Here is a 14,125-nt window from a genome sequence, read left to right as displayed (position 1 = left end):
TTAAAGAAGCGTCTCCTCGGATCCCGCTGCTCTCTCTGTGCTTTCCTTTGAGAGCGCCAGGACTCTGGATCAGGATGAATCCTAACACTGAGCCAAGGTCCGGAAGGGCTTTGAGCACTGGAAGAAGACCCAGACAAAGTATCTACAGCCAGCAGCTGCTAAATGAGATTTTGTTTTCAAAACTGATCTGAATTTGGCATTGGGTGTGACTAGATCTTATCATTCTCTCTTCCAGATGGAGGTTCTTTGAAAGCAGGTTCTTCTAGGTTCCTCTCGCTGCATCCCTTCACATCCTTTGTGTCCTTGTATATAACAGGGACTCGGTTAATATTTCTGTGTCTCTTGAGTGATGAATGAATAAGTTCAGTTCAGATAACTGCATTTTGCCTTTTCTGCAGCAGACAAAGGGTGTTTTGATAAGTGTCCGTGATTGCGTTGAATGCCCAGGTGTAGGGAAGTGTTGTACAGTACTTTGATCCTGTATAGAGGGAGATGCGAATGTGGATAATGAGACTTTGGTTCTTTGTCTTTGGTTTCGATTTGACCTTCTTGTTTCACTGAGTCACAGTGTTCTCCCTTTTGGCAGTAGGCACGTCACTGAAGTCTGAGACTGTCCTTCGGACTGTTTCTGACCCTGTAGCTGAATTTCCCCATCACGTTGTCGGTCATAAAATTTCAAGAACGCGCTAAAAGCCAGTTGATTTGTAGTTGACATTGAAATTAACTTTCTCTAACCTAAACCAGTGAAAACTAAAATGCTCCTCACCACATAAAAGTTTTGCTTTCGCTGTGTTCAAACCCCTCCCACCTTGTCACAGCACAGTCATTCAGAGTCTAGTTTGGGGGCGGTGTGGTTGTATCTCAGTGGTGTATGACCCACTTCTTCGCACCACTTAATTACCCGTGTCTTTACAACACTCGTCAGAAGTCCTGACGACAGTGGACTAGAACCCGAAACAGGTTTCTGCTGCGTCTGATCAGCACTGCTCTAGAACCCGCGTTATCGGAAGAAGGAGTCAGCTCTGCAGGGCGTGCATTGACTACCGGAGGATGACAGAACACTTCCTCTAGTTTCTGGATAATGAGCAAGCACACAGGTAAAGATGCCTTTCTCAGAGTTGACTCCTTTTGCGCCTTCATTGTTGTGTTGAACGGACTTTGACATATTTATCGCTGCCTGCAAATGTGTTCTGTGGTGCTTTGCAGAGGGCTCAGAGGAGCAAGCGTTTAAATTGGTACCCTGGGACCTTAATAACTTAACTTTTCATTGAAAGTCTACAGAGATAATGATGGAAAATACCCTCATCTCTTCCTCTCTATGGCCCTAGAAAACTTCTTGTTTGTTGGGTTTTGTTTTGTTTTTTTTTTTGTTTTTTTTTGGTTTTTTTGTGTGTTTTTTTCTTATTTGCGGTCAAAGTGCTTGTCTGACAATATCAGCTTCTTTCTTGGCAGCGATGGCCATGTGGGTGATGCCGGATGAGCAGCCGGAGGTGGGTGGGACTGGGAGGAGCAGAGAGAAGTGCACAGGTGCGAGGGTTACGATGGCACGGGATGCTGTGCCCTAGTGAGCAGTGTGCTGCAGGGAACTAAGAGAAGGTTTGAGACAGGGATACTGACCTCCTGTTGACAAAATCACCCGATTCTGTTTCAGAAATGTTTCCTTCTGATAATCACATTTGTGCATTTGAAGAACTTCTCAAACACTGTCCTTGTTTCCAAACAAAAGTGTTGTAGGTATTGTCTCCCAGAACTGACAGACACGTGTTGGGGTGCATGTCTCCACTGAAAGTCGGCTGGCATGTGGCTTGTGGCAGGGTGGTGCCCGTGCCGGGCGGATCACCCGTGCCTGCGCGCTGAGTGACACGCCAGCACGGAGTGTTTGAAAATGCCCGTAGATAAGTCAATGTTGTTTTCCCTGAAAGTCCTGATGCAGAAAAAGAATGAAAGTACAAACACTGACTGGAAAAAGTGTCACACATGTTAGCCACTTTGCATCCCTTGTTAGTTCAAACCCTGGCTTGGGTTTTTTTACATTTGTGAACTTGTGCGGTAGGTGGAGCAGTGTGGGTGGCCCAGAAAAAGTAGCGGTTAGAATAAGATTTTCCATTTATTGCCCTTTGTGCATGGCTAAAAATAAGATTCATACAAATCAGAATATGTAGTGCAAGCACAATCACTCTGTTAATTCTGATGACTGGCTTGCCCACATCTTTGCATCTGTCTGATAAGTGGTGCATTGGGAAATAAATGTGTCTGTCTAAGTAGCAAAAGGCATCCAGGGTTTTGCGCTGTTTGTCTACAGGTGATAGTTTATCAGCATTTTCCCCTTCTGAAGGAAGAAAGATACAACTCATACATAAACAAATTGTGTCGGTGGAAGTTTGGGGGGAAATTGATGATAGAATCATTGAATCTTTTTGTAAAATTTTTGCAATTGCCTTGTTTGAAATGCTGTTTTACAACCTCCATCTTCTGGGCTCATTGTTAGAAAGTCGCCTCTTGTAGAGTCAGAACAGCAAGGGAAGGATTTTGTGGTGACGTTGCTGAGAGATTGGAAAACTCTTTTGTTTATGTAGGAATGGGGTGGTGGGGAAGGGTCGGGGGGAGGGAGGAGAGGGGAAGGGTCAAGGATGCACACAGGTCTGCGTGGAGGACCCTCTATGGACACAGATGCGGAGGGGCAGTTAACCAAGTAAAAACTCCCCTCCATCTGATTGCTGAGTCTACTGCAACCACAGTAAAAGCATGTCAGTTTGTGGCTAGAAGAAACACCAAAGAGAGGTGGTGTCCGCATTCACAGGGAAATTTCTACCTTCGCGATCCTAGTGAGGGTGCTGTCCCCACGCCACTGGCTGAATGGCTCTGGCATTTCCAAAGGAGGAGGATGTCTGCAAGTGCACTGAGCCCTTCAGTTTAATGTAATTTTGTGAAATAAGATGAGTCCAGAGGACAGTCATTCCAGAAGCCTCTGGAAATTGAAGGCTGCAGATCCCATTTCTCTTTGGTGTCTCCGTCTGGGGCAGACAGTGAGGCATGGTGAGACAAGAGCTTTGGGAGAAAGGACTCAGGATCAAATCTTAGCTTAGCTACCTGTTGGCCTTGATATATTTTACTTAACCTCTTCTAGTCCTAGATGTCCTCGTTTGAAAATGGGAAAAGGGATAGTCCCTACCTCATAGGATGCTTGTGAGGATCAAATAACACATGAAGCGCAAAGCCAGTGCTGGGAAAAATGATGGTGGTTTTATTCTTATTTCTACCGCTGCATCACAAGAACATGTTGGGGGATTTTTAGGGCCTATGGGGTTTCCATTCCCCTCTATGCCTAGGGTGCAGATTTTGGAATTAAGTGGACAGAAGATCAGCCTCTCGTTCATTGTTTCTGGATCAGAAGGTTAAAGGTCATTTACAGAGTAATTGGGTTTTTCATACATTATTAATGCTATCTACCTGGAGGGTCATTGTTTAATTTTGTCATTAAATTATACCATGTAAACATCTCTTTCTCTCTTTTTTTTTTTTTTTTTCTGTGTTAACCCTCACCCAAGTATATTTTTTTCCATTGATTTTTAGAGAGTGTTAGGGAGGGGTAGAGACAGAGAAACAAACCAGAATCGAACCCAGGATCCTACAGTTTACAGGCTGACACTCTGTCCACTGAGCAGAAATCAGCTAGGGCAACCTCTCTTTTCTTTTAAGATTAGTGCTGTGTTGAAGATATTCGATTATTTTTACTTTCTCACGTTTTTTATTTAAACATGAGTATTTCAGTTCTAACATCTGTGCGTGTTAATTGCGGTATCTGCTAATGTACATTATGGAAGAGAAAGCACTAATGTAATCAAGTAAGGTCTTAAATATTTCAGGTGGGCATGGGTAGAAGTTCAGGAGCCTTTAGCTTCCCACGGTGGTACCATTCCCTCCAGAAAGCATTGCATCTGCTACCATTCTGGTTACAGACCAACCCAGGTGCTGGCCAGCAGAAAACAATTACTGCTTCTCTTATTTTATATTATTTTTGCAAATTATTTTATGTCTAATGTAATGTGTACCTGCTCTTTTAGAAGTCTTTTTCTGCCCACCAAAACTTTGCATTAAAAAGCAAATAGAAAAAACCTAAAACATAGTTGATAATATTAAATATCTGAATTGCCTTGTTTATAAAATAAAAAAAACATGTTGTATTTTTCATAATAAGGTCACAGTTGCTAGCATCCCTTAACTTTTTTTGTTAACCTTTAGAATTAGATGCTAAGAGCTCAGATCAGACTCTTCAACCTCCTCCATGACCTTCCTGGGATGCAGTTCCTTCATTTATCAAATTAAAAAAGAAATCATGACTACACCTTGACTTCCCTCACTGGGATCTGGCGAGGAGTGATAAATGAGACCAATAAGCCAAGGAATTAAAACACAGTACAGATATGAAACAGCGATGGCTTGGCTTTGTCAACTGATATATTTTGCTAGCTTTTTTTAAAACTTCTCTCCATTTTTCTTTTCATAGTCTGTTCTGCCATCACAACCACAGATACAACTTCTGATTTGTAATTTACATATTAACACCATCATCAGATTTCCTGGGTTTTTAATGTTAGATCCCCTCAGTCTGAGTGGGGACGGTTCTCAGGTCAGCTCCGCCAACAAGATCTGTCTTTTATTAGAACTGTCCTTTCAGTGCGCCCAGACAAGCCTGCTTTCTGCATTTGTTCTGTTGCGCACAAGAGGAGAGCAAGTCATTCTAGGTGACTAACCAAGCTCCCAGCATTGCCCTTGCAGCTTCCATTCCCTTCATGTACACATGCGCTCGCTGCCCATTCATTGCTTTTGCCTGCCTTCCTGCCCTCTGCTTCATGCTGGAGTTTCTCTAGAAATCATAGGGAAAAGAAGGTGATAAATCGGACTCTGGCTGAGATTCCCTCCCACATCTTCCTAAGGAATGGCAGAGATTCAGAAATGCATCCCATTGATATATACCGCGTGCCTCTTCCTACAGTGTTAGCCTATCCTTCATGTGCAATTGGAAGGTACTGCCAGGCCAGCCTCGTTATTCCTTTGGTTGAATAATGTAAAGCATTTGCAATGGAGATTTACTCTAATGATGTGAGTGCCTGTCTGCCTTGCTGGCTTAATGCACTCAGTCATGGAACGCTTTAGAGTTTATTGCTAATGGATGGATCCGCAGGAAAATCGAAATCTTCAAATAAGATTGGCATTTGGAGTGAGAAATATAAATCTAACGAGAACATTCCAGCCCAGGTTTGTAATTAGGGCTGAATGGAGTGAATGTGTACACGGGCACCACAGAAGGGCACCGCGGAAGGTGGAATTGCACGCTCTGCTGTGAATGAGGGATGAAGGCCGATGTGTCAGTGTCAGGCCATGGCACTGTGGAGTATAAATGATACTGTCACCAAGTGCTGCTCGGGGTACCCAGGGAATTCCACTCCAGTAAATTACATTACTTAGGCAGACCTGAAGGCATTGTGTCGGAATGCGGGCCGGGAAGAGAAGGCTGTCAGCACCACGCGGAAGATATTACAGTACAACTGGCTGCAGGGCGGGTAGTCCCTGGTTTCCTGTCTGCCTGACTGTTTTATATTCTCCTTGGTTAATTAGTTTTCAGAAGTTACCAATGTGTACGTGTGAAAGCACACTGTGTCTGCTTGGGGTATAGGTTACAACCAACTGACTATAAGGGAATAAATGTAAGTTGATTTGTATAAACTGGTTAGTGTTATATTCTCTCTCTCTCTCCTCTCCTCTCCTCTCCTCTCCTCTCCTCTCCTCTCCTCTCCTCTCCTCTCCTCTCCTCTCTCCTCTTTCCTCTCTCCTCTCTCCTCTCTCCTCTCTCCTCTCTCCTCTCTCCTCTCTCCTCTCTCCTCTCTCCTCTCTCCTCTCTCCTCTCTCCTCTCTCTCTGTCTTATAATTTGTAGCTGGGTGGCATTAGATGTTCACTATGAGCTTGCCCTGCTTTTCTTTTCGTCAGAATCCAACATACATCATTCCCTCTATAACGCTGTTTCTTTTCGAACCCTGCCTTAATAAGAACATATGTGTCTTTAATCCTCTCCTAACCCTTGTGTCCTCTCATCACCTACCACTCCCCCTGAGGGAAGCAAGTTGTGCCAGTGCATAACATTGCATTTTGTGATAGAACTCAAAGTTAAGAACAGCCGATACCTAGAGAGCAATTTGTGGAGAAAAAAACTATTTGTTTTCACTTCTATTTTCTTTCATCCCTGCAGGGAAGCCAGGCACCCTTTCTGGTTGATTTGTCATGACATCTCTGAGATAGGACTAGGGAAAGAACCAGAGCATCGATTGTCCCGCTGCCTTCTAGGTCATGGAGGGCGTGCTAGTCACCGTTGTCCAGTGTGACTTCCAAAGCCAGTCCTTGAAAAAGCCAATACCCAGCACTCTGGAATTAGTCCTGCTCACTTCTCAACTGGAAAATAAGTGTCCTCTCCTGAATGAATAGAGGTTTGAACACAGCATCCATGCTGAGTTTCTTAAATGTGTGTTACACTCTGCCCTTAGGGAAACAAACCTGATCAGCATCTCTGATGATCTGTCATTTGAGAGAACACGTAGTTTTCTGCAGTAAAGGTCCCTAATGGCATCTTTGGAACAACCTTTCTGAAATAGGTCACAGATAGATAGCAGTGAGAGTAAGATCTTGGATTTGACTTTCATTCTTTTCAAAATAATACCCCATTCATTTCAGGGTATCACAATTTAGTCTTTATTTTGTAGCCAAAGTTACAGTCTTATTTTATTCACCCAAGCATGAAACATAAAACCAAGACACTTGGAAAACTAGTTTGGGGGGAGAATAGGAAAAACCTTGATTAGAGGTAAGATAGTTGATATTTCTGTTTCATGTAAGATACCATCACTTCTTTTATTTTGTCTCTTTACCTTCTTCCATTCAGTCCCCTGTCCCTCCCTCCCCTCTGAGATCTGCCAGTCTATGGCATGTCTCCATGCCTCTGGTTCTATTTTGTTCGTTACATTCCTCATATAAGGGAGATCATATGGTACCATCACCTTTAACATGTTGTTTGTTGATGATTCTAGGATAATAACTAGGGGCAAGGTGCATGATATGAAATGTCTTTGAAACCATGTGCCATCCTCAACATAGAAAGACTATGCTTATAGACTTTGCTTTATTTAGTAGAGTAATACCAAACGTCTAGGGCTCATAGCTGTATGGGAAATGAGTGTCTCTCCCTAAATAAACTCACTAGAATTCTTCCCTCTTTTAATTATGTTAATTTTTATGGTAGTATGTGCCTTCTATATTATATTTTCTTTTTTATCCATGATATCGATTAGGAAATCACATGTGTTTTGTTATTTACCACAGTAGTACACACGTGACATATCCCTTTGTCCTGGCCTGTCAATACAGCATGTTGACAGACTATGACTTGGAGTTTTTCTGAACTGAAGCCTGATGGAAGGAATTTAACAGCATACAAAATAGAAATGGTTTGGATGTTCCTTCATTCTGTAGAGGGTCCTTTGTTCCCACCCCCTCCCCCCCATATCTAACTATATTCTCTTCTTGTTCTTACATTAAAATTGGAAAGGGAGAAAGGGGGAGCTCCTTAGGAGAAGTAGGCCTTTGGAGAATTGTGAGTGCTCATTCAGAAGCTATTCTTAGTTCTGACGGATATAATGAACTTGAGCTTTGAGTCCCACGCAATCTCTCACTAATGACCCCACCGTCAGCACCACCTCTCCACCTGATTATGTTTTCCCCGAAGACACTGTGTTTGTCCCTTAACATTCTGAATGGGAGCACCTTCCAAACAAAACACATCTTGGAAGGAATTGGGTCCTGTTGCCCAGCAGCCCTGCCTCTTTGCAAAAACCATCCTCTGGATGATTACTGATTGTCCTATTAAGTACTTCTATTTTGCGTTACCTTAATGTCTGCTGTAAGAAGAAACTTTTCCATAGGCCTTGATTGACTTGTCGAAAATCAGCACTTCACTTACATTATCATTACGGTGTTTCCAACTGACAACTGCTGCCACACACTGCCACGTTGGAGTTCCCAGTGCTGCAGAGAAAGAGAGACTTTTGTTCTGACTTCATGGGGGGAAAATGCAAACAACAACACCAGCTCTACCACCAGAGAGCCCATAAAGCTGTGTTCAAATGAACAATAAGGTCATTTGTTCGCATATGACATAAGGATATAAGAATTTAAACAATAAGACCTCTTGTGAAATGTGGCAAAATACGCACCACAAACTTGAAGTCTCAGAGAAAGCAGTTTTCACATGGGCTTCAAAAAACCCATTAACATATAAACCACCCTTAAAAAAAAAAAGCAAAAGAAAAAAGAAAATCACTTGTCTTGCTATAACATTAAAGCAATTTCTGTTCTATGGAAAGCCAAGATGCATTCACTTATATAAGTACATGCACTATAATTTTTTTTAATAGTACTCTATTAAGAAATGCCATGCCTCTTCCCTCCTTCACCTGAAATGAGAAATTCATATTTTATCAAGACCCTTCTTCCTTTGAATAATATTTACTTCAAAAATTCTTCCGATTTTTTTGATTCAAGATGGAGTTTTTAAAGCATGCTAATCATGCTCTAAATCCTCTGGCATTGGTGGATCATAAGGAGAGAATAATCCTGCATTGATGGGAAATATAAATTAAATTTTCTACTTTTGTATTTGAACCCTATCCTTTTTTGAGTTGTGCCTTTAAGAAAGGCTTGGTATATTTGCAAATCCCAGCAGGGCTATGGCAGAAAAAAAGCAGAGATTTTCTTGTCAGCTTAGGTCAGGATCTCTAACAACACCCCTAAATTGTTCCTATTTTGATGACTCAGATGTTTAAAATGTGACCTTTCAGGAGAAGTAGGGTGGGAAAGACCACTATTTAACTGACCAAAGGTGCCCCATGGAGCTAACTTGGTATTCAACTCTAAAGACTTTTAAGTATTTGCAGATGGTTACATATACAGCATTCTTGCAGAATCCTCCTAATGGAAGAAATGTTTTATCTCTATCTCTGTTGACAGAAAAGATTGCCTACTGATAATTGCTTTGCTTAAGTGTCTGATAATATGCCAGGAATGAGAGCATTCTGTGTTAGGTCATCTTTAATTATGCATGTACCACCTGTCAGTTCTAAATCAGAACCAGATTAGATCCTTCAGGAGTCAGTTGTGGGGGGAAGGGGGTGTGGAGGGAAGCTGAGGTGATCTCTTTTAGAAAAACAAAAATAGCTAGTAGTAAACATGGCTTATAACCTGCAGCTTTTTAAAGGAGCCTCATCTTCATTGTTCCCGAGCTGGAATAAACGATTGGTACATCTGAAAACTGAAATGTTGCCCAGGCTACCTCAAGTGAAGATAAATTACTGCAGAGAGGATGGTAGTCCCATCTGTTGCATTTCCTTTTTGTTCCTTCTCATCGTTGTCAATGAGCCAGGGAAAAGCTCAGAAGCATTTTTTATAAGCTACGCGAGGACAGGAAATATGTTAACGACGTTAGATTTCATACATTTCAGGGATTTTTTCAGTAGTTGGTTGGCTTTTTTTAGAAGGACAAATGTGGGTTGGAAATCATGCTTGTTACCCTCTGTCAGCTTTTGGTAGTTTTATTCTCACTTTTCAGGGCTGTTTGGGACTTTCTGGTGGGATGTTTAGGGTTCTTTACTGAAGGTTCTTGTTCTCTGTTCTATCCTTTGATAGCATGGGTTTGTGCAACAAGGTGTTTCTCTTTGTTCACCTGTCAGAGGTTCAAGGGAAGGCGTGGGTTATTACACGCTTTTCACAGAGGAGGGAGTTGGTTGGCCGAGAGGCTGAAGGCAGAGAAGGGACAGGAGAGGAAATAGCACGTGGGTGAGTTACCACGTGGTAAGTCTCTTGGGCTCCCTGGCGAAGGTGAGAGCCTGTCTGCTCTGCAGCCTGAGAACACTGCCTCCATCAGTGTTTGTAAATAATAACCGTGGGGACAAGAATTTGACTAGAGCCACTGGAGAGAAAAACAGAGAAGCAGATAAAGGGACAAGAACCTCCCACCCCTTGCAGTTCTGCCCGAGCACCTGGTCCAGCCCCTGGTTCTCAAGGACCCCGGGCTGCCTTCTGATACCTGAGGCGCCATTTGCCTTTCTACCCTCATCAAACAATCCACGGAGGTAGAGGTACCATCTCTGAAAAGAAGAGCCAGATCATACTTATGGCTAAAACATTGCCAGTGCTGTGTCTATTTAACGCTCAATTAATACTTGACATATGCAGGTGTTATGTAAATAGCTTCAAACTCCATGCGATGAATAATTCTTAAAGCAGGAGAACATAGTATATATCTCAGGCCTTACAGCAAAGGACATCAGAGAGGGAAGCAAAGCTAGAGGAAATCTGAGGAAAGGAACTGAAAAAAAGAGAAGAGGGGGTGGGGCAGTACTTCCATCTTCTCTCATGACAGCTCATCTTTGCAAAACCTTTTCCAGCTACCTGGAAAGCTCTTCCACCTCCTTCACGCTTCCTTCAAGTTCAAGCATCATCTCTGAGAAGCAGAATTAGCTGCCCCACCTCTGTGATCCCCGCCTGCAGTGTCTGCCTCCCTCGGAGCACTTAGCATGCCCCATACTTCACCAGCTTGTTTATTTATCTTTCTACCCCACAAAGTGGTTGCTGGAAAAGCTAACATTATCTTAATTGTGACAGTGGAGTCTCATGCCCAGAGAAAGAGCAGTCATGATTTCATTGGATTCCGTGGTACTTAGAGCACATTAAGAGTATTAAAATCAATTTTTGACAGTAAATTTGACCAAAGAAATAGATAAACTTGAATACTTCATGAACAGATACCAGGAATGGAGAAGCCGTCAGAGAGTGTCTTATAACCAGTGGCTGAAGAAACTGCAGAAAGTTAGTCTGGAGAAGAGAAAAAGGAGGGAAGACGCAGAAGCTATATTTAGGTATATGAAAGACTTTATGGTTCTAGAAAAGGTAGAAGTTACAGAGAAAGAGATTTGGGCTCAGAACAAGAATTTTCTTGCAGCTAGAGCTGGTTTACCGTGGAACCCTTCGGAGCTTTTAGGGCCATTTGGGAGCTGTTAGAGACAATATCGCCACCCTGCACAGGAGCAAAAACCAGACAACGCCACCATTGTTCTTAAAGCTCAGACTATCCTGCGTGGGTTATCAGCCCCAACCTCCATGTCCTCATCTTCCCACACGCTATTGGCTGAAATTAGGGAATAGGGAGACAGGAAGCTGGCGACTTCCTCAGGGAGTCTGTACAGTGAAACAGAAGGTGCTGGATGTGTCCCAGCTCCCATGCATCCTGGCCTCCTGCTAGCCGTGTGACTGGGAGTGGCTCCTTCCAAGCCTCCATTTCTTGACGTGTAAAATGGACATAATATTGTCCACCTCAAAGAGTGGTTTTGAGGCTTACCCAAGATCATGGGGTACTTTATGGGCAGCAGGGTGCGTCCAGACCCCCACCTCCACCCCGGCAGGCTCTGCATTCACCAGTCCAGTGGACATAGCTGCCTGACTAAAGACGTTGCATATAAAAGCACCCAGCATTGCCACAGAATAGGTCCCGCTGATTGCCACCCTCTGCAGCTGGGGAGACTAGGAGAAGGGAGACCTGTCTCACCCACCTCTGCTGGTCAGGTCCTCAGAAGGTTCTCTTTTACCTGCTGATGCTCATACCCCTCTCCTGGCGCCTAGTCATCTCAGCACCCAGCCTTCTCCGCCTTTTTCCTCTTTTTCTCCTTCCTTGTCTACTTCCATCTCTTCCTAACATTCTTTTATTTTCCTCTAGCTAATCTCCTCCTCCTGAGAGGAGAGAGAGAGAGACAGAGAGAGAGAGAGAGAGAGAGAGAGAGAGAGAGAGAGAGAGAAAGAGAGAGAGAGAATACATTCTGGGTAGGCTTATTCTGATGTGCACAAAGTTTAAATAGTATTTTCAGTAATCTTTTTGTTTATAGTGAGGTTTATGGATTTTTTAATTTTTGAAATTATGTATTTATTAATTTCAGAGAGGAAGGGAAAGAGAGAAATAGAAACATCAATGATGAGAGAGAATCATTAATCAGCTGCCTCTTGCACTCCCCCTATTGGGGATCAAGCCTGCAACTTGGGCATGTGCTCTGACTTCTGACGGGAATCAAACCGTGACCTCCTGGTTCATGTGTCAACACTCAACCACTGAGCCACACCTGCTGGGCTAAAGCGAGGTTTTATGTAGATTTGCATGGGAGAGGGTGTTCTGAATTTGCTTGAAGTTCTTTTCTTTTTAATGTTAACATCTTCCCATCCTTCCATCTCTTGGGCTGTAGTCACTAACTTGCCAGGCCCAGTAGCTGAATGTCTTCCTGACGTTGCTGGAGTTAGGGCAGTGCGCTCACAGGGAATCCAACCCATATATTAACTCAGAGCATATTGCTAAATAAAGAGCTCCTGAATTTAATTTGCTTCTCATTCCCATCCTCTCCCATTGAAAGTGGGTGCTGAAACAGAAAAGGCAGTGGACTGGGGAAGGGACTACCAACCCTTTTACTGAGTCAGAATTAGAATACTGCCATCCCGATTCACATACCTCATCCATCCATCTTCCTTCCTTCCTTTCTTCCTTCCTTCCTTCCTTCCTTCCTTCCATCCATCCATCATTCATATATCCATCCATCCATCCATCCATCCATTCCATTTCAGGAAGCAGGTCTATGTCTGAGACCCAGCATGAGTGACATCCTGGACAGGCACTAGGCGAGTGATAGGCTCCCTGCCCTCAGCCTTTCTCCCATCTACTCTGCTCTCTCAGAGACTGGCACAGTGGCTCATGTCTTCTGTATGTCTGGCTTCCCAGCAGTCCTCACAGGACCTAGGGCAGTCAATGTGGAGTGACAGTAGGAGCTGGGAGACGGAGGGAGGAGAACGAAGAAGGGAGAATAGTCAAAGGAAGGAAGGAGATTGTGTGTTCTATAGTGCCAAGGTATGTCAGTGCAGTTTAATGATTGCAGTGAAAAAATAGGGAAACATCACTATGTACGGAAATTTAAATAAAGTTTACAGGGAAGTGATGCTAATTATCTTCATCCATGGAGAAGTCCAAATGGATGCTGCACCTTATTTTCTGGGTGCATTCCCCTAGAACACACATTTTTCCGGATTTTTCTCACACTAAGCTATGTCGCTTTTCATTTAGCAGAAGAATGCAGCTTTCCCCTCTAGTCATTTCTGTTTTTTAAATCTGAAACAGAATTCTTTCAGTTCAAGGGAAAATAAGAGAATATCTACTTCTTCCCTCCTCGCACTGATCATGGTGTTACTTGGGGCTGTTGGCCTAGTGGGAAGAGCACTGCTCTTAGTTCTGGGCTCAGCCTGTGACTCAGAGCACCGTGCTTCGCTCACCTCTCTGGACCTCGGTGTCCTCATAGGGCGGGGGGAGGGGAGGAGGTTGGTGCGCGAGGAGCAGTGCCTGCCTTGTATGCACCCCTGGGTTATGCTGACAATCACGTGAAAACAGATTTTATATGAAAGCACTCAGACAACAGAGGTGCTGAATATGCTGGGAATTTTATGATGAAATATAAAGATGTCAGCTTTATTGTTTTCACAGTACATTTACTCGTTGCGTAAAATCTTAGCATAACGCTTGAAGTCATTTGCTTTCTGCTATACAGTCAAAGGAACTTGCAACATCTTAAAAGAGAAAGAATTTTCTTGTTTTTTCCAGAAAATTTTGTGGACCTTTGCCTTGTTCACCAATACACATATGATAGTTTTTCATACACCAATGCAAAGATATTTGAGCTTTAAACTTCCACTCCTATGGCTTCCCACAACACGGTGCCCTTGCCTCTAGGGCGACCACACTGCCTGTGCAAGGTTATGTAAAGCTCAGTCCCTACCCTCAGACCACTGTCCAGCAGAGGACATATGATGCACAAATAACTGACATAGATGGCAAGTGATAGGTGCCAGTTTATTTGATAGGTAGAGCTGGGAGGAAGGGTATTGCTGGTGGAGGTAACTAACTGTTTAGGATACGGAGAACAGAAAAAGCAAGACTCTTTGAGAATCCTGGTATTTGTCTTACCATATAATATCTTGTATTTGTCTTTCTTATTA

The 14,125-nt window shown here is 43.2% G+C and overlaps 1 protein-coding gene across 4 annotated transcripts in view; it reads left to right on the top strand.

Annotated features, from left to right (window-relative positions):
- The window catches only part of BACH2 (BTB domain and CNC homolog 2), a 335,108-nt gene that overhangs the window by 197,429 nt on the left and 123,554 nt on the right, over positions 1-14,125 (top strand). Inside the window, exon 1 of one of the 4 annotated variants that reach the window (XM_084890429.1) lies at positions 1,006-1,097. The exons of the other annotated variants lie outside the window; for them this stretch is intronic. The gene's annotated coding sequence lies outside the window, so the exon portion shown is untranslated. Of the gene's footprint in view, positions 1-1,005; positions 1,098-14,125 lie in introns of those variants that run through there. 4 annotated transcript variants of the gene reach the window in all.

Source organism: Pipistrellus hanaki, assembly GCF_964339955.1.
Source record: "Pipistrellus hanaki genome assembly, chromosome: 7".
Lineage (NCBI taxonomy): Eukaryota > Metazoa > Chordata > Mammalia > Chiroptera > Vespertilionidae > Pipistrellus > Pipistrellus hanaki.
This window is presented reverse-complemented; position numbering and strand designations above follow the sequence as displayed.